Source organism: Oncorhynchus tshawytscha, linkage group LG02, assembly GCF_018296145.1.
Source record: "Oncorhynchus tshawytscha isolate Ot180627B linkage group LG02, Otsh_v2.0, whole genome shotgun sequence".
Lineage (NCBI taxonomy): Eukaryota > Metazoa > Chordata > Actinopteri > Salmoniformes > Salmonidae > Oncorhynchus > Oncorhynchus tshawytscha.
The window spans coordinates 50,055,657-50,081,985 of NC_056430.1; the positions used below are offsets into that span (position 1 = coordinate 50,055,657).

Here is a 26,329-nt window from a genome sequence, read left to right on the forward strand (position 1 = left end):
GCAGTGCTGACAATATGGATAGTGTTGTGGCTGGACAGGACTAGACGTGAAGATCATGTTGTTGCCTCTTCCTGGTTTTAAACCAGCTCAGCTAACCGCACACACACTCCCTCAAAATATAGCAGTACTGCAGTGTGTGTGTGTGTTTGCATACATGCATGTGTGAGCTACCAAACTAACATCACAGTTGTCTACACAGATCGCATTTGAACCAAAAAAACATGACATGTGCACACATACAGTTGAAGTCGGGAGTTTGCATACACCTTAGCCAAATACATTTAAACTTAGTTTTTCACAATTCCTGACATTAAATCTGAGTACAAATCCCCTGTCTTAGGTCAGTTTGGATCACCACTTTATTTTAAGAATGTGAAATGTCAGAATAGTAGTAGAGAGAATGATTTATTTCAGCTTTTATTTCTTTCATCACATCCCCAGTGGGTCAGAGGTTAACATACACTCAATTAATATTTGGTAGCATTGCCTTTAAATTGATTAACTTGGGTCAAACGTTTCGGTTAGCCTTCCACAAGCTTCCCACAATAAGTTGGGTGAATTTTGGCCCATTCCTCCTGACAGAGCAACTGAGTGTAACTGAGAGTGTAACTGAGTCAGGTTTGTAGGCCTCCTTGCTCGCACACGCTTTTTCAGTTCTGCCCACACATTTTCTATGGGATTGAGGTCAGGGCTTTGTGATGGCCACTCCAGTATTTTGACTTTGCTGTCCTTAATGTCCTTAAGCCATTTTTCCACAACTTAGGAAGTATGCTTGGGGTCATTGTCCATTTGGAAGACAAATTTGCGACCAAGCTTTAACTTTCTGACTGATGTCTTGAGATGTTGCTTCAATATATCCACATAATTTCCCTCCTCGTGATGCCATCTATTTTGTGAAGTGCACAATCTCTCCTGCAGCAAAGCACCCCCACAACAAGTGCTGCGACTCCTGCATTTCACGGTTGGGATGGTGTTCTTCGGCTTGCAAGCCTCCCCCTTTTTCCTCCAAACATAACGATGGTCATTATGGCCAAACAGTTCTATTTTTGTTTCATCAGACCAGAGGCCATTTCTCCAAAAAGTACGATATTTGTCCCCATGTACAGTTACTAACCGTAGTTTGTCTTTTTTATGGTGGTTTTGGAGCAGTGGCTTCATCCTTGCTGAGCGGTGTTTCAGGTTCTGTCGATATAGGACTCATTTTACTGTGGATATAGATACTTTTGTACCTGTTTCCTCCAGCATCTTCACAAGGTCCTTTGTTGTTGTTCTGGGATTGATTTGCACTTTTCGCTCCAAAGTACGTTCATCTCTTGGAGAGCGGTATGACGGCTGCGTGGTCCCATGGTGTTTATACTTGAGTACTATTGTTTGTACAGATGAACGTGGTACTTTCAGGCGTTTGGAAATTGGTCCCAAGGATGAATCAGACTTGTGGAGGTCTACAATTTTCTTTCTAATGTCTTGGCTGATTGCTTTTGATTTTCCCATGATGTCAAGCAAAGAGGCACAGAGTTTGAAGGTAGGCCTTGAAGTACATCCACAGGTACACCTCCAATTGACTCAAATGATGTTAATTAGCCTATCAGAAACTTCTAAAGCCATGACATAATTTTCTGGATTTTTCAAGCTGTTTAAAGGCACAGTCAACTTAGTGTATGTTAACTTCTGACCCACTGGAATTGCTATACAGTGAATTCTAAGTGAAATGATCTGTCCGTAAACAATTTTTGGAAAATGACTTGTGTCATGCATAAAGTAGATGTCCTAAACAACTTGCCAAAACTATAGTTTGTTAACAAGGAATTTGTGGAGTGGTTGAAAAACCATTTTTAATGACTCCAACCTAGTGTAGGTAAACTTCCGACTTAAACTGTAACCTTATAGGCTCCCATCCTAAATTTTAATTTTTGTGTATGTTACGTTTGGTTTTATACACTAGCTTCAAACAGCTGAAAATACTATATTTTTTGGTTATTGAAAACATTTTACAGCAGTTTAGGTGGTACAATAACAAGGAACCTTGTTTTTTTCACGAAATCTGAAATTAGGCAAACTATTAGAATTTTAGCATCCAGGAAATGGAGGAGTGATTTCTGCATATCGCACCAGTGGCGGTGCCATTTAAGATGAGGGAGGATGATTATTTTTGTATGAGCATGGCCTTATTTCTATTACAGCATATTGGATGACTGTCACATCGATAGGTTTGATGATGATACTCAATTTTTTCTCTATTCCCTATATCCATCATAAGGTTGCTACAACCTAGCCTATGAATTAAAGTTTACAACATAGTTGCACAGGTTGAGAGAAATTTGAATAATCAAGGTGACAGATACACACAGCCTAAACACAGCCTACATTGTTGTCACCATATTCGAATCAAATCAAATGTGTTACATGCTCTGAATACAACAGGTGTAGACCTTATAGAGAAATGCTTACTTACAAGCCCTTAACCAACAATGCTTTTAGAAAAAAAAGTGTAGAAAATAAAAGTGACTAATAATTAATTAAACAGCAGCAGTAAAATAACAATAGCGAGGCTGTATGCAGGGTGTACCGGTACAGAGTCAATGTGCGGGGGCACCGGTTAGTCGAGGTAATTGAGGTAATCAGTACATGTAGGTAGAGTTATTAAAGTGACTATGCATAGATAATAAACAGACAGTAGCAGCAGAGTAAAGGAGCGGTCAGGGTAGCCCTTTGATTAGCTGTTCCGGAGTCTGATAGCTTGGTGATAAAAGCGGTTAAGAAGCCTCTTGGACCTAGACTTGCCGCTCTGGTACCGCTTGCCGTGCGGTGGCAGAGAGAACAGTCTATGACTAGGGTGGCTGGAGTCTTTGACAATTTTTAGGGCCTTCCTCTGACACCGCCTGGTATAGAGGTCCTGGATGACAGGAAGATTGGCCCGAGTACTGGGCTGTATGCACTACCCTCTGTAGTGCCTTGTGGTCGGAGGCCGAGCAGTTGCCATACCAGGCAGTGATGCAACCATGCTCTCGATGGTGCAGCTGTAGAACCTTTTGAGGATCTGAGGACCCATGCCAAATCTTTTCAATCTCCTGAGGGGGAATAGACTTTATCGTGCCTTCTTCACAACTGTCTTAGTGTGTTTGGACCATGATAGTTTGTTGGTGATGTGGACACCAAGGACCTTGACGCTCTCAAACCTGCTCCACTACATTTCCTGTAGTCCACAATCATCTCCTTTATCTTGATCACGTTGAGGAAGAGGTTGTTGTCCTGGCACCACACGGCCAGGTCTCTGACCTCCTCCCTATAAGGCGGTCTCGTCGTTGTCGGTGATCAGGCCTACCACTGTTGTGTGACTCCAACACATGCAGTCATGAGTGAACAGGGATTACAGGAAGGGACTTAGCAGGCACCCCTGAGGGGCCCCCGTTGAGGATCAGCGTGGCAGATGTGTTATTACCTACCCTTACCACCTGGGGGCGGCCCTTCAGGAAGTCCAGGATCCAGTTGCAGAGGGAGGTGTTTAGTCCCAGGGTCCTTAGCTTAGTGATGGGCTTTGAGGGCACTATGCTGTTGAAGTTTGAGCTGTAGTCAATGAATAGCATTTTCACATAGGTGTTCCTTTTATCCAGGTGGGAAAGGGCAGTGTTGAGTGCAGTAGAGATTTTATCATCTGTGGATCTGTTTGGGGCGGTATGCAAATTGAAGTGGGTCTAGGGTTTCTGGGAGAATGGTGTTGATGTGAGCCATTACCAGCCTTTCAAAGCACTTCATGGCGACAGACGTGAGTGCTACGGGTTAGTAGTCATTTAGACAGTTTATTTTACTGTTCTTGGACACAGGGACTATGGTGGTCTGCTTGAAACATGTGGGTATTACAGACTCAATAAAGGACAGGTTGAAAATGTCAGTGAAGACACTTGCCAGTTGGTCAGCGCATGCTCAGAGTACACATCCTGGTACTCCGTCTGGCCTTGTGAATGTTGACCTGTTTAAAGGTCTTACTCACATCGGCTACGGAGAGCATGATCACACAGTCATCTGGAACAGCGATTTCTCTCATGCATGCTTCAGTGTTACTTTCCTCGAAGCGAGCATAGATGTAACGGTTCTCTTGTGGTGAAGGAGAGTCGGACCAAAATGCGGCGTGTAGATTGCGATCCATGTTTATTAAACTGAAGCAACACAAATCTAAATACAAACACTACAAAACAATAAACGTAACGAAAACCGAAACAGCCTAATACTGGTGCACATACACACAGAACAAGGACATCAAGACACTAAGGACAATCACCCACAAAACCCAACACAAAACAGGCTACCTAAATATGGTTCCCAATCAGAGACAATGACTAACACCTGCCTCTGTTTGAGAACCATATCAGGCCAAACATAGAAATAGACAAACCAGACACACAACATAGAATGCCCACCCAGCTCACGTCCTGACCAACACTAAACAAGGAAAACACATACGAACGATGGTCAGAACGTGACAATAGAAGTTATTTAGCTCATCTGGTAGGCTCGTGTCACTAGGCAGCTCACGGCTGTGCTTCCCTTTGTAGTCTGTAATAGTTTGCAAACCCAGCCACATGCGACGAGTGTCGGTGCCAGTGTAGTACGATTCAATCTTAGTCCTGTATTGACGCTCTGCCTGTTTGATGGTTCGTCGGAGGGAATAGCGGGATTTCTTATAAGCTTCCGGTTTAGATTCCCACTCATTGAAAGCTAAAAGCTCTACCTTTTAGCTCAGTGCGGATGTTGCCTGTAATACATGGCTTCTGGTTGGGGTATGTATTATGGGATAGTCATAGCCAGCTAGCAAACATAGCATCCCTCTCTGTTTGAGCCGGGTGTTTGAGTAGGCTAAACTAGATAGCTGCATTCACTGGCTAAGTAAGTGAAGGTAAAAAAGAATTCAACAAAATATAGCTATCTCTCGCTCTCTTTCTCGCTCTCTTGATTCTCCTTTATTTTTAAATAAATACATTTGTTCAAAACTGTTAAACTGTTGTCTTTCTCTCTCTTTGACTCAACTGCTCACCACATGTTATGCACTGCAGTACTAGCTGGCTGTAGCTTATGCTTTCAGTATCTAATTCATTCTGCTTCTACACCTGCATTGCTTGCTGTTTGGGGTTTTAGGCTGGGTTTCTGTACAGCACTTTGAGATTTTGATTTGATTCTCTTATCCTTTGATTGGGTGGACCACATGTCAGTTAATGCTGCAAGAGTTCTGATAGGTTGGAGGATGTCCTCCAGAAGTTGTCATAGTTACTGTGTAAGTCTTAAGGTATGGGATGATAACCACGAGCCTCCTAGGTTTTGTATTGAAGTCAATGTACAGAAACTAGCTGTCCTCGGTCTACACCATGGTGCAACCCTGTTAAAGCTACTGTAGTCTTTCATTGCAAAACAGTGTGTTTTAATAAATTATTTAATATATTTATACCATGTTATACCAGTGTTATACCGTATCTATTGTCAAGTTAGCACAGGCATCAAGTCAATCTCATGACATTGTTATGAGCCTCTACTTCTGAGAATGTTACCTCCGTTTTTTACACTTTACACTTTTTTTACACTTGTTTTTCATAGCCCAAAACCTGGCTCTCTTGACCCTTTGAACTGCGTTTAACAATTGTGAGTCTGTTTTAGCCGTGAGAAATGTTGAGCAGCATGCTTAGGAACTGGTGGGCTTGTGACTCTCTCTCTTTCTTTTTCTCACACATCTTTCTCCTTTTCTCTATCTAATGTCTCTCTCGTCTCTCAACTATGAGTCAGCGACCCCTCACCTTAGCCCTGAGGGGATCGGCTTCGTGAAAAGACTTGACACACCCATGACTTTGACCTCTGACCTTTTGATTGATCGGCCATTGTTCCAACACAGTTACAGTGGAGTGGAGCCATTGGGAAGGATGAAGTACAAAATTAACAAAGAGAGAGAAAGAGAGATAAAGTGAAAAAGAGTTGTGAAAGAGAGAGAGAGAGAGAGAGAGAGAGAGAGGGGAAAAGAGAGGAAGACTGCTTGAAATGAGAGTGCAAGACAGTGAGTGAGTGGTGAGTGAGTGAGTGGTGAGTGAGTGAGTGAGTGAGTGAGTGAGTGAGTGAGTGAGTGAGTGAGTGAGTGAGTGAGTGAGTGAGTGAGTGAGTGAGTGAGTGAGTGGGAGAGAGAGAAAGTGCCTCTTTTGCACAAAGTGTCTTTTTGTGCCACCCAGTTAAATTGGTATAGTCAAGTAAGAGGAAGTGTTACTTTTGCGGTGGCAAAGTTAGTTGTTACTTCATCATGCTGGCTTTTGAAAATATCTGTAGTGAACTACATTTTGAAAGTAACTTTAGTATTTGTATTAAGGGTAGCTTTAGTGTAGCTTAACTTCTTCCAGGTTGAATTCATTGGTAGCTTGGTAACTATATTTTCAGAGTAGCTTCCCCAACACTGGTCATTACCTAATGTTTTCATAGGAATGTTCCAGTGACGTGCAAGGACTGTTTCCAAGAAACCATTCCCTTACTGTCAAACAGAACTTACCCAGAACGTGGTTACCATATTCTCTGAATATTCTATATTCATTTTCTAGACTCATTTCATGTGAACGTTTTAAGAACATTCCTGTGTCCAGGTTTCTAAGGGTTAAGAGAATATTCCATCAACGTCCCACCAAACATACACAGAATATGGTTGCCATGTTTTCAGTATACAAGATCTTTTTTTAAATCTTAATTTTTTAAAAATTGAACCTTTACTTAACTAGGCAATTCAGTTAAGAACTAATTCTTATTTACAATGACGGCCTAATCTGGCCAAGCCCTAACCCGGCCAAGCCCTAACCCGGCCAAGCCCTAACCTGGACAACGCTGTGCCAATTGTGCGCCGCCCTATGGGACTCCCAATCATGGCTGGTTGTGATACATCATGGAATCGAACCAGGGTCTGTAGTGACAGCTCTAGCACTGAGATGCAGTGCCTTAGACTGCTGTGCCACTCGGGAGCACTATATTAATGTTCTAGACACATTTTATGAGAACGTTTTCTGTGGACTAAGAGAATATTCCAACAATGTCCCATGAACCATTCACAGCATATGGTGGCCATGTTTCAGAATATAAGATATTAATGTTCTAGGCACGTTTCAGGAGAACGTTGCATGATCATTCATCTGTTCGGTTTCTGAAAACTAGTACCAGAAATCTTTAAAAGGAAAAAGTATCTAACAGGCGAAATGATGAACACGATCTGTTTATCTGTTGCATAGTGCACAAGTTGACTGCAGGTATTTATATAAAACGTACAAATATTCAAATGTATTAAAACAACGGTATTGACACTGTTGGAAAATCATATCGAGGGTATTTCGAAATACCCCGGGATACGGTATATACGGTATACCACCCAACCCTTATAGAATGTTCCCCTAACTAACGGAAAACTGGACACTCAAACATCTGGGGAACGTTACGGGCAACATTACAAAAATGCTCTCTTTACTTAGATTTGTTAGCTGGGTATGTTAGTACAGCATAATATGTCCATGCAATCTAATGCATACAAAGCAGCATAAATATGCATCCACTCTATGCTGCTTTGTATGCATTACATTGCATGGAAGAGCAATGCCAATCGCATGGTTTGTGTAAGTAAACATTCTCTTCCACACACCCTCCATAGGACTCCATACGAGGCTGAACATATTGACAAGCACACACACACACACACACACACACACACACACACACACACACACACACACATACACATACACACAGGACACGAGTGTGTGCATGCAATTCATGACACTATTAATACATTGACATGCATATATACCACACATGCACACACAAACACGCCATACACTCACAAAGAGACAAATGTGTGGCAAGCGGGGTGATGCTATAAATATATATATAAACAGTATATACACACACACACATACACTTGAACATATGCACACACGTGCTTTGCAGGAATATTCACAGTGACACAAGTGTTACCCAACTGGTGACACTATAAATAAACTAGCACGCCTAGTTACCTACGTATACTACTTCAACCCACACAAAGACGTGCTGTGTGCCGTAAAGAGACAAATGTGCACTATTAATACACTGGCACACACACGGACATTCATAAACACACTCGAATGACACACACAGGCATACATAGGCGTACTTAGACACACACACCCACACACTTTTTCTCACACACACACACACACACACACACACACACACACACACACACACACACACACACACACACACACACACACACACACACACACACACACACACACAGTAAGGAAGGGGATGGATTCTCCAGCTGCTTGCAAGCAGGGGGACAGAATGTCCCCAACAGCTGTGGATTCCTCCAGTAGTGAAGGAGAAGGATGGAAGGATGTAGGGAGGAAGGGATGGAGGGAGGGAAAGATGGATGGAGGGGTCCTAGGACAGTGGCTGCTTACCATTTTCAAACTACCATGCCAAACAGTGCTGACTCTGATATTTACAGCTTGGTTCAGCTTAGTTTGGCTCAATGTGTTCCAACTAATTCCATCAGAATGCCAAGTTAGACTGTTGTTATATCTGCAATTGATCTTATACAGATGTACAGTAGGATCTTGATCACCCTGTTGCAGGAGAACTTTCCATCCAAGAAATGTAATACTTGTATTCTATTTGAGGCTTAAAAAGTCTTCTAAAGTTTATAATTTCGACTTAGAAATTTCAGACTGTAGAAGCCTTTTCAAACCTCAAATAGACTACAAGATTTACATTTAATGCGTTGCAGGAAAGTTCTCTTGCAACAGGGTGATCATCCTACTGTTACTGTACAGCGGGTACAACCCCCCCCAGTTGGTTGTACCTGCTGTAAATTCATGACTGGGGCACTGAGTAGGGGGCACTGTGGGGAAGGCAGCTGCTGGGCTGTATTAAAGACTGAGCCTTGGCAACCACAACCGCTCAATCCAAAATGGCCGCTCGATGAACCCGAAATGGTCAGATAGGTGTTAGCAATATGGTGGTATGTTTAAGAGACCAACAAAAGATTTTGCTGTTACATTTATGTGGATAATATTACAAATATTTGTTGGCCTGATGTGATTAATAAGGAGCATCTAGATGCTTCACTTGATGAATTTATGAAATTGCTTCTTCCAATTATTGATAAACATGAACATGTTCAAAAAACTGACTGTTAGAACTGTTAAGTCTCCATGGATTGATGAGGAATTGAAAAACTATATGGTTGAAAGAGATGGATAATAAGTCTGGCTACACATCTGACTGGCTGACTTACTGCAAATTGAGAAATTATGTGACTAAACTCAACAAAAAGAAGAAGAAACTGTATTATGAAGCCAAAAAACTTTGGAGTACTTTAAATGACATTTTGGGCAGAAAGATCGAATCAGATGGCTTATTCATCACAAAACCATTTGATGTTGCCAATTATTTTAATGATTACTTCATTGGCAAAGTGGGAAAACCTAGGCAGGAAATGCCAACAACGAACAATGAGCCGTCATACTCATGCATAAAAACCTAATAATGAAAGAAAAGCATTGCAAGTTTGAATTTTGAAAGTTAGTGTGGGAGAGGTGGAAAACTTATTGTTATCGATCAATAATGACAAACCTCTTGGCATTAACAACTTAAATGGAAAGCTACTGAGGATGGTAGCTGACTCCATATCTACTCCTATCTGTCATATCTTTAATCTGATCCTAGAGGAATATCTTTGTCCTCAGACCTGGAGGGAAGCCAAATTCATTCTGCTACCCAAGAGTGGTAAAGGGGCCTTTACAGCAGACCCATCAGCTTGCTGTCAGCTCTTAGCAAACTGTTGGAAAAAACTGTGTTTGACCAAATAGAATGCTATTTCTCTGTAACCAAATGAACAACACACATTCAGCATGTTTATAGAGAAGGGTACGCAACATGTATTGCACTGACAGAAATGACTGATGGTTGGTTGAAAGAAATTGATAATAAGAAGATTGTGGGAGCTGTACTGTCAGATTTCAGTGCAGCCTTTGATATTATTGACCATAACCTGTTGTTGAGAAAACGTGGCTTTTCGACCTCTGCCATATCGTGGTTTCAGAGCTATATATCTAATAGAACCTAGAGGATTTTCTTTAATGGAAGCTTCTCTAATGTCAAACATGTAATGTGTGGTGTACCACAGGGCAACTCTCTAGGCCCTTTACTCTATTCTATTTTACCAATGACCTGCCACTGGCATTAAACAAAGCATGTGTGTCCATGTATGCTGATGATTCAACTATATATGCATCTGCAGCCACAGCTAATGAAGTCACTGAAACCCTTAAAGAGTTGGAGTCTGTTTTGGAATGGGTGGCCAGTAATAACCTGGTCCTGAACGACTCTAAAACTAAGAGCATTGTATTTGGTACAAATAATTCCTTCTAGACATCAGCTGAATCTGGTAATGAATGGTGTGGATGTTGAACAAGTTGAGGAGACTAAATTACTTGGTGTTACCTTAGATTGTAAACTGTCATATTCAAAATATATAGATTCAATGGTTGTAAAGATGGAGAGAGGTCTGTCCATAATAAAGAAATGCTCTGCATTTTGACACCACACTCCAAAAAGCAAGTCCTACAGGCTCTAGTTTTGTCTTATCTTGATTATTGTCCAGTCATGTGGTCGAGTGTTGCAAGGAAAGACCTAGTTAAGCTGCAGGTGACCCAGAACAGAGTGGCACGTCTTGCTTTTCATTGTAATCAGAGGACTAAAATAGATATGCCAATCTCTCTTGGCTAAGAGTTGAGGAGAGACTGACTGCATCACTTCTTCCTTTTATAAGAAACATGAATGTGTTGGAAATCCTAAAATGTTTGCACTTACGCCACCAGACATGCCACCAAATTCAAGAAAGGGTAATGTATTATATAGAGCCATTATTGCATGGAACTCTGTTCCATCTCCTATTGCTCAAATTAACAGCAAACCTGTTTTTTTAAAAAACAGATAAAGCAACACCTCACCGCACAACGCCTCACCCCCATTTGACGTAGATAGTTTGTCTGAATATATTGATATGTATGATACGTGTGCCTTTTTAAAATTGATGTAGTTCTGGGGGCGCTGTTGGAAGCCAAGAATGTAGAATGCCTTTCGCTATCGCTCCTGTGTTAGTGACCACATTTATATATTTAACCTTGCAAAATGTTATATATTTCTGTTTGGCCAGGCGTCTAAAGGGACCCCTAAACAATTCAGATCAAATTTGAGAAATGTAAGTTTGTAATGTCGTCTACCCGGCCAAAAACGGAGTCTGCAAGAGCAGGCCGCAGCAAGCCCGCACTCTCTCTTGATTCACCCCCGCCACTGGATGCTGCTAATGCCGGCCCCACGGGAACTCTGACTGTGGAGATGCTACAATCCGTGATAGGCACCCTCAAAACCGATATTTTCTGCAAAATTGACTCTCTCTCTACCAATCTCAGGTCAGAGATATCAATGGTCAAAGACAAGCTTAAAATAATCTATCGAGAGTATACAGAATAACCCCGACACACAGGGAGTGGCCTTATCGGAGCTGGAGCGAGGTTATACAGACCACAGAACTCGCATTAGCGAGCTAGAAGTTAACGTTGGCTCATTAGCAACTAGGGTGGCATACCTCGACAATAGATGCGAAGATATGGAAAGTAGAATTCGGAGGAACAACATTCATCTACTGGGAATACTGGAGGGAGTGGAGGGCCCAAGACCCACAGAGTTCATGGCCCAGCTGCTTCAGGAGCTGCCCGGTCTGGAGGAGAAACCACTGCTAGATCGTGCCCACCGCACTCTGCGTAGCCGACCCCAGGATGGAGAACCCCCGCGACCATTTGTCATCAGGGTGCAATTCTTTCACGTCCACAATGACATACTGAGGAGATCGGGAGAAGCATCTTCTCTCCTCTATAAGGATAAAAGAGTCTTGCTATTTGCGAACTACACCACAGCTGTGGCTAAGAAGCGGGCTAGCTTTGGAGCTGTGTAGCGCTAGCTACGCGCCTGCACGGGTGTGAAGTTCGGCCTCATCTACCCTGCGGTTCTGAGACTGACTTTACCGGACAGCTCCGCGCACAGATTTGAGGACCCAGCTTTAACGGCCAATTTCATCAACAAGAATGTGAAAGTGGCTGTTGTACCGCATGGTGTGGAACAAATGGTTGGTTAGTTGGTCATCGAAGGAGGCTAGTTAGCAGGCCGGCCAAGCAGACTGGTTGGCTAGCGAAGCCAACCTTGTCGGGTTTATTGACATTTGAATGTCATTCTCTTTTTTTTTTTTTTTTTTTCCCAACCCAGGTTGCAGCTCTAATGCTAATATCTGGCTGTTTTCATGGTTCAGTCGTAGTTTACTATCTGTATTACTGTTAAACCTCTCTTAACCAGGTTTTTTCCCCCATAGACTCTGCTTGGGACCAATCTATGTATATTTGGCTTACTCTGGTTAAATGGTCACACATTTCAGGCAGCACATAGTAAGAGTTATCATGCTTTGCTCTAAACTTTTTTTGTATTTAGGGTTTTGCTTACATCTCCGTTGGGGAGATGCTTCAGCAAGGGAGGGTGTGAGGGAAGGGGTTTTCCCTCTTTATTTGTATATAGTTTTCATGTGTTTTTGTGCTTCGTCGCTTGTCTTTGTTTTTTAAATTTGCACTTTTAGGTTCAACTAAGATCTTTAGTTTACATTGTACCTTGTCCTCTCTCTCTCTTAAGACATGAGTCAGCCTAGTGTAGCCCATCCTGCTGGAGGGAACGGCTTTAATTTTCTTACTTGGAACTGCAGGGGCATAAATAACCCAGTTAAACGTAGTAAGGTGCTACACCGCCTTCATCAATTGAAAGCTCACATCATCTTTCTCTAAGAAACTCATTTGAAGGTATCACAACACTCAAGTCTTAGGTGCAGATGGGTGGGTCAGGTGTTCCATTCCTCATTTCAGAGTAAGGCAAGAGGGGTGGCTATTTTACTTCATGTGATTTCAAATCCCCATGGTAGATACATAAATGTCAGTGATAAGCTGCTCAATACGAATGCACTTCTTGTTAATATTTATGCTCCTAATTGGGGCAATGGTTTTCTATACAATTCCACATATGTCTTCCCATATGTTGATCTTAACTGTTTGACTTTAACTGTTGGCTAGACCCACATTTGGAGCGATACTCCACTAAATCTACCACCTTATCAACCTCAGCTAGAGTTGTCCGAACCATTATGTCTGAATTCGAAGTCTCATGTCCCTGAAGAATGTTTAATCCATCTGGCAAATAATACTATTTTTTTTCTCACCGGTTCACCACACTTTTACACGCATAGACTACTTCCTTGTAGATGACAGGATTCTCCATTCCATATCTTCATGTTCATATGATCCAATTGTTGTATCTGACCACGCCCCTGTTGCCATGAAAGCAGTCATTCAAACTGTTGACAATCTGCGACTGCCTTGGCGGCTAAATACTCAACTGATCAGTAATGAACACGTTGTCAATTTTGTTTAAAGTCAAATCGACTTTTTCATGATTACAAATAGAATCCCAAACATCTCTGCGTCTACTCTTTGGGAAACTTTGAAAGCTTTACATCAGAGGTGAAATGATTTCCTACACCGCACATGAGAACAAACTGAAAAGGGATAGGCTATATATGTTAACATGCTGTATTTGTACATCGTCTGGGATATCATTAGACCATAGAGGGATCAATGACTCAGGCAACCATATGTCTTATTCTTTAAAAAAAATCAAAGACCCTCTTGACTGTGTATCATACCGTCCAATTAGACTGCTAAATGTTGACTATAAAATTCTAGCCAAACTTCTGGCAACGCGTCTGGAAACAGTCATCCCATCAATTATCTCTCCTTATATCAAACAGGATTTATTAAAAATAGACGTCAATATTCGATGATTATTTAATATTATATATAATCCTTTTGTCACCAATACCTCTGAAGCCATTATATCCCTGGATGTGGAGAAAGCGTTTGACTGGGTGGAATGGAAATACATTTTTTACACTCTAAATAAATTCGTCTTTGGCTCCAAATTGAGGGGATGAGACTTCTGTATTCATCCCCTCAAGCCTCTGTCAGGACCAATAACACTCAATCAGTTTGCTTCCCTTTGCAACGATCGACATGCCAGGGTTGGCCTTTATGTCCCTTACTGTTTGCCCTCGCCATAGATCCACTTGCAATAGCACTTCGCTCCAACCCCCTTATCAAAGGTATAGTCAGATACGGACACAAACACAAACTGTCTTTATATGCAGATGATTTATTATTATACACATCCAACCTTTCTGTCTCTGTTCCTGCTGCCCTTGCCACTTTCGCATCCTTCGGTCACTTATCAGGGTATAAACTGAATCTCAGTAAAAGCCAATTGATGCCGCTTAATATGGCCCAAAAAAAATGGGGGAACATGTCACAATCAGATTTCAAAACCTTTTTCAAGCCAACTTTGCTCCTCTTTTAACCTGTACTATGGATGATTTGGAACGCTGGTCTTTGTTACACCTCTACTTAGTCGCAATAATTAATTATATTAAAATGAATGCTCACCATAAATTCTTATATCTCCATCAGTGCCTTCCGATTGTGCCTTCCCAATACATTTTTCACAACGATCGATGGCCTAATACTACCCTTTATACGGGACAAAAAGCCCCCCAGGCCCAAACCAGTCGGCGGTCTAGATCTACCGGATTTCAGATTATATTATTGGGCCGCTAACCTTAGGATCATTCAGTACCTGTTGCAGAGCAGAGAGATATTCCCACCCCCAATTTGGCTCGAGATGGAGGCCATCTCATCTACACCGGCATCATTGTCTTCCCTCGCTCCCTCCTCCGTTACAGGCCCTTACTACTCCTTCACCATCAATATATGTGTCAAAACAACATTGAAGATGTGGAATCAATTTAGGCGCCACTTTGGGTTTCAGACAACCTCTTATTTGGTAGCCTCAAACCCAGCTTTTCCCCCATCTATGGTTGATGGTTGCTTTCTCAACTTGGTCTAGTCTCGGTATTAAAAGATTCAGGGATCTGTATATTAACAATACATTTTAGTACGTTTGAACAATTATCAGCTAAATTTGGTCTCCCCAGACATAATTTCTTTAGGTTCTTACAAGTCCCGAGTTACGTTCACAGCATAGATCCAGGATTCCCCACCCTTCCTGGTGAAACGCAGTTCGACACATTTTGTATCCCACTTTCTACTCAGAAAGCCACCGTGTCAATAATCTATAGTCAAATTTGCTCACTACAAACCATCTCATTAAACAATATTAAATCCTCATGGGAGGAGGAACTGGGTGAAGAAATATCTGATGAACTATGGGAAGGGGCACTCAAAAAGATGCATAGTTCTTCTATTTGCGCTCGACATGGTTTCATTCAATGCAAACTCATTCATAGGGCCCACTGGACCAAAGCAAGATTATCCAAAATTTACAAGGATGTGAACGCGAATTGTTTACGATGTAATCAGTGTCCTGCTAATCATATACACATGTTTTGGTGTTGCCCATCTCTTGTTGGTTTCTGTAAAGACATCTTTAACACACTCTCAGAATTAAGCTGCACACAGATTGAGCCAGACCCTTTTACTGCACTATTTGGGGTTTCCTTACCCACCATACAATTGACCAAAATGAATAAGGATGTAATTACCTTTGTCACTTTGTTAGCGAGACAATTCATTTTACTTAGATGGAAATCCTCTGCACCCCCTTCTCATGCTCTTTGGATTAAATCAATTTTGAATTGCATAAATTTGGAAAATATTAAAAACACGCTCAATAGGCCTGTAGACAAATTCTTTGAAATGTGGGCTCCCTTTTTTTCTTATGTTAAATGACTACATTTCCCTGCAGTTCCAGAGTGATATATATTTATATATTGGTGATGTAAGAGGCCTGGTATGTGCATACATGACATCTCGGATGTTAATGACTGTATTATCTGTGCTTGTTGACGTAAAACAACTATATCAAAAAATAAATAAATTCTTGTCCTTTAATTCTTGTATTTTTTTATGTCTGTCTCGCTCTCTGTTTTGCTTATTTTCCACCATAATTTCCACCATTTTCCACCATAATTTGCAAATAAATTCATTAAAAATCCTACAATGTGATTTTCTGGATTTTTTTCTCTCATTTTGTCTGTCATAGTTGAAGTGTACCTATGATGAAAATTACAGGCCTCTCATCTTTTTAAGTGGGAGAACTTGCACAATTGGTGGCTGACTAAATACTTTTTTGCCCCACTGTATGTATTCTGTGATAGCAGAATGCAACTCCACTAGCAACTCCACTATGCTACTTTCCGTTCACCTTCACCCAACAATAAACAATATCTTGATTGTGAGGTTGAGTTGTTAAAAATAACAGGAACGCATACACACATTCAACCAAAATAGCAGTGTCTGCTTGCCTAAATGAAAAAGAGGATGTCAATGGTGCAGACTAACTTTAGCAACAGGATGTCACTGTTTCAGTTTCTCTGTGTGTGTGTTTGTATGCATGTATGAGTATGTCTGTCTGTGTGTGTCTGTGTGTGGTGGTAGGCTGTTGCAGCAGCACCCGAAAGAGAAAAACGATGGTTGTGAAAGCTAAGATGTCAACATAGACCAGAAGTTTGCCTTGTGTCTATTTTTAGCAACAGAAAAACGGAAGTGATAACTGTTAATCATGTTAATATTATCATCGTCTTTCCCCCTATTTTTGACACCTTATGATTAAATCTTATGTGTTCCATTTACCACACCAGGGAGAAAAACAATTTGGTGTTGCACACAGGGTGTGACCAAATTTGTGCTCTGTGCTTCAAATAGGACTACGACAACATTTCACTGACTGAGCACGCTACTTTATGTGGTCGTAAGGGTAGCCTACACTTGAAGCACTTTATGAGTGATAGAGATGTCTCCTATATGTGTCTCAAAAAGCACTTCATAACAATGCGGTCATAAAGTGTCCTTAATCAATTCAAAGTAGTGCAATACAGGTATACTTTACACAGACAGCCAAGTTCTACAAAAACTCACAAGTTCTCTGATTTATAAATATGATTGGCTGTATTTCATTTCTGTGGTTGGCATTTTCATGTTGAATGCAAAATGTAGCATACATAACATAAAGTATACTGTCGATAGTTGGTGTAGTGTTTCTGAGCGACATCATGGCTGTGGTTCCATGGTAAGAACACAGCTGGTGGTTGTTTGTTGTTCACTAGAGACTTCCTGATCGTTTCCTATCAGGGCATAATTTAGAGCTGGGAGACAAACACCTTGCTAAGAAAAGACAAACTAACAAGCAGTAGTTTCAGACAGTGAGATACACAAACTAATAGTGTAATTATAGAACGCTTGTGGAAAGCAGCATGTCACCAACATTGTTGCATCCATCTGACCAGACAGAATGAAAGGCAATACATTTCTCAGTGACTCCGTGGTTGAGCAACTGCTCTCTCCTTGAGTGACAGGGGGCAGGGCTTGGCATGGTTAGCGACATAGAGCAGCATGAGAAGGAGTGAGGTTACTCAAGTAGCAAACGAGTAAACTATAAAAACGGACAGAGTTGCGTATCACATTTAACAAACCAAACATTGAAATACCGTTATAGAAGGTAAAGTCAAATTCAAGCCGGTCTGTGAATTAATACCGGTATATAGTATACCGCCCAGCCCTAGCATAAATCAGTGGACTCACGCTTTGTTTATAGTCGTCTGCTGTGTGTGTGTGTGTGTGTGTCCGACCATTTCCTCTGAAAACACACATCTCTTTATGCTGGTAATACACAGTGTTCTCATGCCTTTGGGTAATTCCTGTAGTAGCTGTTTTTGTTCTCAAGCATGAAGAGAAATGGCAACGTCAATAAATGTATCCATACTGAAGTACCACACTGAATCTTGTAGATAAAGTGCCTACTTCTTCAAATACCCAAATCGAGATGGAAAACAAACATGTACTGTAGCTGTTCACACACATAAACACACACACTCACTCATGCACACACTGATGTGAGTTCACAGAAATACCAATGTGTCTGGATGGAATAAGATCAGGTGATGCTGGTCACACCTGGGCATCCTCATCTGTCATCCTGGTTGAGTCTTACCTCACTGACATTTAAGGCAGGGTGCAAGTGACAGCCCAGAGAGAGGGGTATTTGTTTTTGGGGGAATTTTATTAGGATCCCCATTAGCTGTTGCAAAAGCAGCAGATACTCTTCCTGGGGTCCACACAAAACATGAAACATTACATAATACAGAACAGTAATAGACAAGAATAGAACTACGTAGCCTACATATCTATACAGTGGTTCCTCTTTCCTCCTAAAAGTTGCAGCATACTGCGGCACAGCTTGCATGTTGCCGCAGAATTCTATGGTAAGTTGGTGCCATTAATGCTAGTTGGCGCTAGTTTGACCACCAGAGGCCATATTTGAGAAGTATTTGATAGCCTTCAATAATGGCTGTACTAGAGAATGCGGACACGCGGGAGACCGAAGTTCAATTCCCCGATGGGGAGGCAGGAGTAGGCTGTCCTTGTAAATAAGAATTTGACTTGCTGAGTTAAATAAAGGTTACACTAAGAGCATAACTTTTCTGCACCGTCATTTTCTAATTCTAGTCTAACCAATATCCAAATGGAGATTAAGTGAAAATAAAAATCTAATTGATTTATCAAGACCAGTTCCCATGCTTGTCTCAGAGCAGCTCGAATCGGTGCTGAAATAGTTGTAGGCTTTTGCTTCAAATCCTATTGCTTCTAACTTCAATATGCTCTTTAAATAAATAAGACCTACACCACTTTTAACAGCACATTACTCAACACCAGTGAGACACCTCCAGGCTGTGTAAGGCCAAGGAGAGTGATGGAGTGTTGCATCAGATGACCCGGCCTCCAGAATCACCTGACCTCAACCTAATTGAGATTGGAATGAGATTGGAATGAGTTGGACCGCAGAGTGAAGGAAAAGCAGGCAACGAGTGCTCAGCATATGTGGGAACTCTTTCAAGACTGTTGAATAAGCATTCCACATGAAGCTGGTTGAGAGAATGCCAAGAGTGTGCAAAGCTGTCATCAAGGCAAAGGGTGGCTACTTTGAAGAATCTAACATCTAAAATATATGTTAACTTTTTTGGCTACTACATGATTCCATGTCTCCTACGGTAGACCTACAGTATATCGGAAAACATGACGTGACTCTCCACCAATAATTATATATAGAGGATTGGAGGATTCTAAATCAAAATCAAAACCTACCTCATGGGTCTCCCGGTGGCGGCCGGCACGGGTATCGAACCTGTAGCAACCCATTTTGCACTGCGGGAACCCCCATCCACTCCGGAGCCCCCATCCACAAAGTATCAAAATACAGAGAGGTGTTGGTAAAGGTATACAGTATTGTCCTTCTAATAGCCCATAATGGGTTATTATAATACTGTAAATTGTGTCCAGGTCAGAATAACCAAAACATTTCTTTATTAAAGACTGTACGAAAGAATATTGAATGAGTGAGTCATCGAGCCATGAATGGGTGAGTCACTCAGCTTTATGTAGGTGCCTGTCATCAACTTGATAATATATAACGATATTTTGGAGGTTATTTCGAAAGAGAGCGATTGTAATCTGAATGAAGGCCAAAATAATATTTGTAAAGGCCAAAACATGTATTTCTTTTTTTAGAGGGAGAGAAACGCTGGGAGAATTGTGCGCCACCCATAAAGGCCAAAATATAGCCCTGCTAATAGCCATAATGGTGCTGTACAACGTGACCATGTGTTTGAAAGAGTATTTTCCAATAAGCAACCATTTGTTTACCTTCATTAGACAACTTTGTTACAATATTTCTGTAATTCACTGATTTATTCCCATAGTAATTTGTTATGTATCCATAACTAAATAAACATCAGCATTTTGAAAGTGTATTTTTATCATTATTTTATTAACGAAAGCATAAAGATGTTGATGAAGAAATACTGTACTGCTGTTTTGAGTTAGAAATGCAACACTTCAGAGTACTTAAGCATCGAATACATCGCAGGTAGGGGGATGTTCACATCGACAGTAGCCGGGCTATAAAGAGTCTATTGTTCTGCTAATTGGGTGTTTGAAAACCGGTTTTCAAAATGCCACCAGCTGTCCATTACTACTGTAATGATGGAAACCCATCTGGGTTTCTGTCAGGGTGGAATGGAAAATATGGTGCTGTACAACGTGATGGTTGGGAGTGCAGTACTGGGCTATTTAGCTAAAGAATCCAGGGTCCTGCGAGCACACAGGAGACCTGGGTTCAATTTCCCGACAGAGTGGGCTGTCCTTGTAAATAAGAATTTGTTCTTAACTGACTTGCCTTGTTAAATAAAGGTTACACTAAGAGCATAACATTTCTACACCCTAATCTAACCAATACCCAAAAGGAGATTCAGTGAAAATAAAAATAGCATTGATTTATCAAGACCAGTTACCATGCTTATCTCAGAGCAGCTCGAAACGGTGCTGAAAAAGTAGGCTATTGCTTCTAACTTCCAAAATGCTCTTTTAATAAATATGACCTACACCACTTTTAACAGCATATTACTCAACACTAGTGAGACTCATGTTATTGGTGGAGAGTCACGTAATTTCGAAGAAATATGGCATGACTCTCCACCAATAATTACATACAGAGGATTGGAGGATATTTCTGTAATTCAGGGATATTTATTCCCATAGTAATTCGTAATGGATCCATAACTAAATAAACATCAGCATTTTGAAAGAGTATTTTTATCATTATTTTATTAATGAAGCATAAAGATGCCATTATTAGTTACATTGTTTTAGTTTGAATGTGGAGACTTGCACTAAGAACAGAACAGCAGGAATATTTCCCTAGTCGGCGCTATTATTAGTGCAAAGCCCCTTAAATATTTTGGAGATAATTTTGTTTTCAAATAATGTAAAATGAGTGAGAAAAAGGCCATTCTTGAACATGGGGTGAGACATTGTTACTAATTTGTAAATAAAACCAGTTTGTTATTTAGAATGATTTCTGTTTTTGGAGGGAGAAAAACAAAAAACCTACAGTCATCTCTTGGGTCTCCCAGTCGAGGACAGCATGGGTATTGAACCAGACTATGTAGCAACACAGCTTGCACTGCTATGCAGTGTCTTAGACCATTGCACCAGTCAGGCGCTGTACACCGTGACCGGTTGGGAGTGGGCTAAAGTACAACAGTAAGAGCAAAATAATCCTAACAAAATCAAATAAGAAAAACCTTAGTGTAACTACAGTGTTAGTAAGTAATACTGAAGTCGAGCACAATTATCAGTTTCTATTTAGGTTTATGTCGCCCATTTATTGTCAGTTAGAGACACAGTAGGACCCAAAAGCATAATCAGTGCTCTAACTCCGCCTTGCGCTGGTCTGGAGCAATGAAGCGGTGACACAGGGTACCATACAAAACCACACATTACCTCTAAGTCCCAAGGTGTAAGCTCACAACTTCTAAAGGAGGAACCACTGTACATCCACACAAACTATCTAGGTCAAATAGGGGAGAGGCGTTGTGCCATGAGGTGTTGTTTTATCTGTTTTTTGAAACCAGGTTCATTTGAGCAATAATGTGACGCAACGTTATGTGACGCAACGAGTTCCAATGCAATAATGGCTCTAAATAATACTCTATGTTTTCTTGAATTTGTTCTGGATTTGGGGACTGTGAAAAGTCCCCTGGTGGCATGTCTGGTGGAGTAAGTGTGATTGTCAGAGCTGTGTGTAAGTTGACAATGCAAGCAATTCGGGATTTTCAACACATTCATGTTTCTTATTAAAAACATTTGAATTAAAGGGGGTGATAGACGGAGAGAGAGAATGAGACATACACTCGAGATTCAGTACACTCTTACCTCTTTCAATTTCAACCTGGATCCTCTCTCTCTCTTTCATTCTCTCTGTCTCTAAAAAACGCACATGCATGTAAACACACATACAGACACAGAACCAATGTTACCCACACTTAAGACACTCCACACCGTAGCTCTCATGGCTCTTATTAGTTATTATGGCGATGTAATGAGGGTTTATTATACTAAAATGTAATAGTTATTCCAGGTGTTTCAATCTTACTTGCCCCACACCCCATTTCAAGAGTTTTCCAGATGTACTGGAATCTGTTGTTTGGTGATGGGGTTGTGTGTCATGCATATTTGACCTGCAGTAATACGTGTGTGGGTGTGTTTTCCCTCTGAAAGTACTGTTTGACTGAACCGTCTCGCAGACGTCTCTCTCTTAGTCATTTCTCCACTCGGGGGTACATATTCATAAATTGTCTCAGAGTAGGAGTGCTGATCTTGGATCAGTTTTTCCTTTCCGATCATAATGAATACAATTCCATTGACGATTGCATACTGTCATTTTGGACCAATGCTATTTGGGTAACTCTTCTACCCAGTATTATAACGCACCACGAATCTTATTAATAGGTATTTATAAGTGTATTCATACATTATAAACTGGTGGCTCATAGAAAACGATATGGTAAAGATTTAGGAACATTGTTTACTCCTACTATTCACTAATACTGTCTTAATGAACTCCTACTATTCACTAATACTGTCTTAATGAACTCCTACTATTCACTAATACTGTCTTAATGAACTCCTACTATTCACTAATACTGTCTTAATGAACTCCTACTATTCACGAATACTGTCTTAATGAACTCCTACTATTCACTAATACTGTCTTAATGAACTCCTACTGTTCACCAGGTCATAAATGGTAGTGTAAGTGTTATGAAGGTGACTCATGGACTTGTGTCACGGTAAAGAGTGCTGGACATTGTGTAGCAAGCTATACAGATAGTTCACTAAGGTTTTATGATGGAGGATTTCCATTTGTTTTGACAGTGAGCCCCTTAATCCTTACCTGTCCTACCTAGCTGAATGGGGTATGCCAGTGTTAGGACACGGGCCCTCTCTACGGGAAGTATGTGAGTAATGCTGCTGACTAATGTTTGTCATGGCATTCAGAAACCGTGGTACATTTCCATCATATTTCTCTGCTCCCACCCTGAGGGGAAAGGTGTCTCCACCCTCCATTTCTGTCCTTTCTTTCTATCTGCAGTGTTTTTAATGAATCCTTCCATACAAGGACATAGAAACTGCTTGGAGGAAGAGCCAATGTCTCAATCCTTTCGACACCTAAACATGGCTTGGTGTCAGTTGAATCAATAAACGAATCTACACTGAACAAAAATATATACGCAACATGCAACAACTTCAAAAATGTTACTGAGTTACGGTTCATATAAGAAAATCAGTCAATTGAAATGATGTCCTAATCTAGGGATTTCACATGACTGGGAATACAGATGTGCATCTGTTGGTCAAAGATACCTTAACAAAAAAGGTAGGGGCGTGGATCAGAAAACCAGTCAGTATCTGGTGTGACCACCATTTTCCTCATGCAGAGCAACACATCTCCTTTCGCATAGAGTTGTATAAGGCTGTTGATTGTAGCCTGTAGATGTTGTCCCACTCCTCTTCAATGGCTGTGAGAAGTTGCTGGATATTGTCGGGAACTGGAACACACTGTCGTACACGTCAATCCAGAGCATCCCAAACATGGTCAATGGGTGGCATGTCTGGTGAGTATGCAGGCCATGGAAGAACTGGGACATTTTCAGGATCTCGTCATGGTACCTCTGTGCATTCAAATTGCCATCGATAAAATGCAATTGGGTTTGTTGTCCGTACTTTATGCCTGCCCATACCATAACCCTACCGCCACCTTGGGGCACTCTGTTCACAACGCTGATATCAGCAAACCGTTCACTCACACGACGCCATACACAGTATCCGCCATCTGTCCGGGGCAGTTGGCCATCGAAGTGCCAATGGCCATCGAAGGTGAGCATTTACCCACTGAAGTTGGATACAACGCCGAACTGCATTGTATCCAAGGTCATGACCCTGGTGAGGACAAGGAGCATACAGATGAGCTTCCCTGAAACTGTTTCTGACAGCTTGTGCAGAAATACTTCGGTTGTGGAAACCCACAGTTTCATCAGCTGTCCGGATGGCTGGTCTCAGACGATCCCACAGGTGAAGAAGCCAGATGTGGAGGTCCTGTGCTGGGTTACTTACACGTACGTGGTGTAAGGTCGGTTGGATGTACTGCCAAATTATCTAAAACAAGAAATGGTAGCGAAAGAACATTCAATTCTCTGGCAACAGCTTTGGTGGACATTCGTGCAGTCAGCATGTCAATTGCACGCTCCCTCAAAACTTAATGAAATAGTACCCGCAAAACACCAGTCTCAACGTCAACAGTGAAGAGGCCACTCCGGGTTGCTGGCCTTCTAGGCAGAGTTCCTCTGTCCAGTGTCTGTGTACTTTTCTTTTTATTGGCCAGTCTGAGATATGACTTTTTCTTTGCAACTCTGCTTATTAGGCCAGCATCCCGGAGTCGCCTCTTCACTGTAGACGTTGAGATGGGTGTTTTGCGGGTACTTTTTAATGAAGTTGCCAGTTGAGGACTTGTGAGGTGTCTGTTTCTCAAACTAGATACTCTAATGTACTTGTCCTCTTGCTCAGTTGTGCACCGGGGCCTCCCATTGCTCTTTCTATTCTGGTTAGGGACCGTTTGCGCTGTACTGTGAAGGGAATGGTACGCAGCGCTGTACGAGATCTGCAGTTTGTTGGCAATTTCTCGCATGGCATAGCCATCATGTCTCAGAACAAGAATAGACTGACAAGTTTCAGAAGAAAGTTCTTTGTTTCTGGCCATTTTGAGCCTATAATCAAACCCCCAAATGCTGATGCTTAAGATACTCAACAAGTCTAAAGAAAGACAGTTTTAGTTCTTCTTTAATCAGGACAACAGTTTTCAGCTGTGGTAACATAATTGCAAAATGGTTTTCTAATGATCAATTAGCCTTTTAAAATTATAAACTTGGATTAGCTAACACAACGTGCCATTGGAACACAGGAGTGATGGTTGCTGATAATGGGCCTCTGTACGCCTATGTAGATATTCCATAAAAATTCAGCCGTTTCCAGCTACAATAGTCATTTACAACATAAAAAATGTCTACACTGTATTTCTGATCAATTTGATGTTATTTTAAATGGACAAAAAAATGTGCTTTTCTTTAAAAAACAAGGACATTTCTAAGTGACCCCACACTTTTGAAGGGTAGTGTATGTATGTGAAGTGTTATGTGACAAAACTGGACATTTTAGAGTGATCTTTCATTGTCCCCAGCACAAGGTGTACCTGTGTGAAAATCATGCCTTTTAATCAGCTTCTTGATATGCCACACCTATCAGCTCGATGGATTTTCTTGGCACAGGAGAAATGCTCACTAACAAGGATGTCAACAAATTTGTGCACAACATTTTAGAGAAGTAAGCTTTTTGTGCGTTTGGAAAATGTATGGGATCTTTTATTTCATGTTGTGTTGATATTTTTATTGAGTATAATATAATATGGCCCCTTTTTGTCCCGTGAATTTAGCTACCATCATGGGCAATATTTGTTGTGATTTGTCACAGTCAGGTTCTCTTCCATCATTGCACTGTACACATTATATGGTTGATTTACATGATTTATATGCCTACACTAACTACACACAAACGTGTCACTACATAACAAAAATGACACACCTGTGCTTCTGAGGGGCATATCCTTGCGTTGGTCACATAGTGGATGATGGACATCAGAGGTCACCATGTGAGGCTTTGTTGTCATGTCAGGATCTGGGGCCAATTCCTGACTAAAATAAGGAACAGCAGTTCATGAATGGTTCATGATTCGACAAGTAGTTAACTTTGATGCCCACTAAATGTTCATTCAATGACCCGTGACTCAAAATAAGTCAGAAAGACTTCTGGGACGATTGTTGCGGATCATGACACTGAGTTTGGTTTTATTGTCTCGCACTCTCTGGCTAAATTTAGCCTTGTTTCTGGTAAAAGCTCGATAGAGGTGACAAATGCATGCATATGACTCAAATGCCTTTGCCACACATTGTTCTAATCCCCTCTTCTCCCCCTCACTTCCTTAGTTCTTTCGTTATTTTGTGGCAACCTTTCTTTCTTCACTTTCTCTCTTTCCTCTCCTTTCACTGAATGCAATTTTGGGACAGTGGCCAAGTCCCTTAGAGCAGGCTGACGTGAATGAAGTACGACTGTTATTCTAAAGTCAAGTACATAATGCACACACATATGGACAGACTCTCAACACACACACTTTACATACACTGACTCACGTTATCCGACGATGACTGGCCTGTTGTAAGGACTGGACATGCCGT

General features: G+C 41.2%; 1 protein-coding gene across 2 annotated transcripts in view; it reads left to right on the forward strand.

Annotated features, from left to right (window-relative positions):
- Positions 1-26,329, forward strand: part of LOC112267729 (histone deacetylase 7) — an 84,322-nt gene that overhangs the window by 9,600 nt on the left and 48,393 nt on the right. The window lies entirely within an intron of this gene.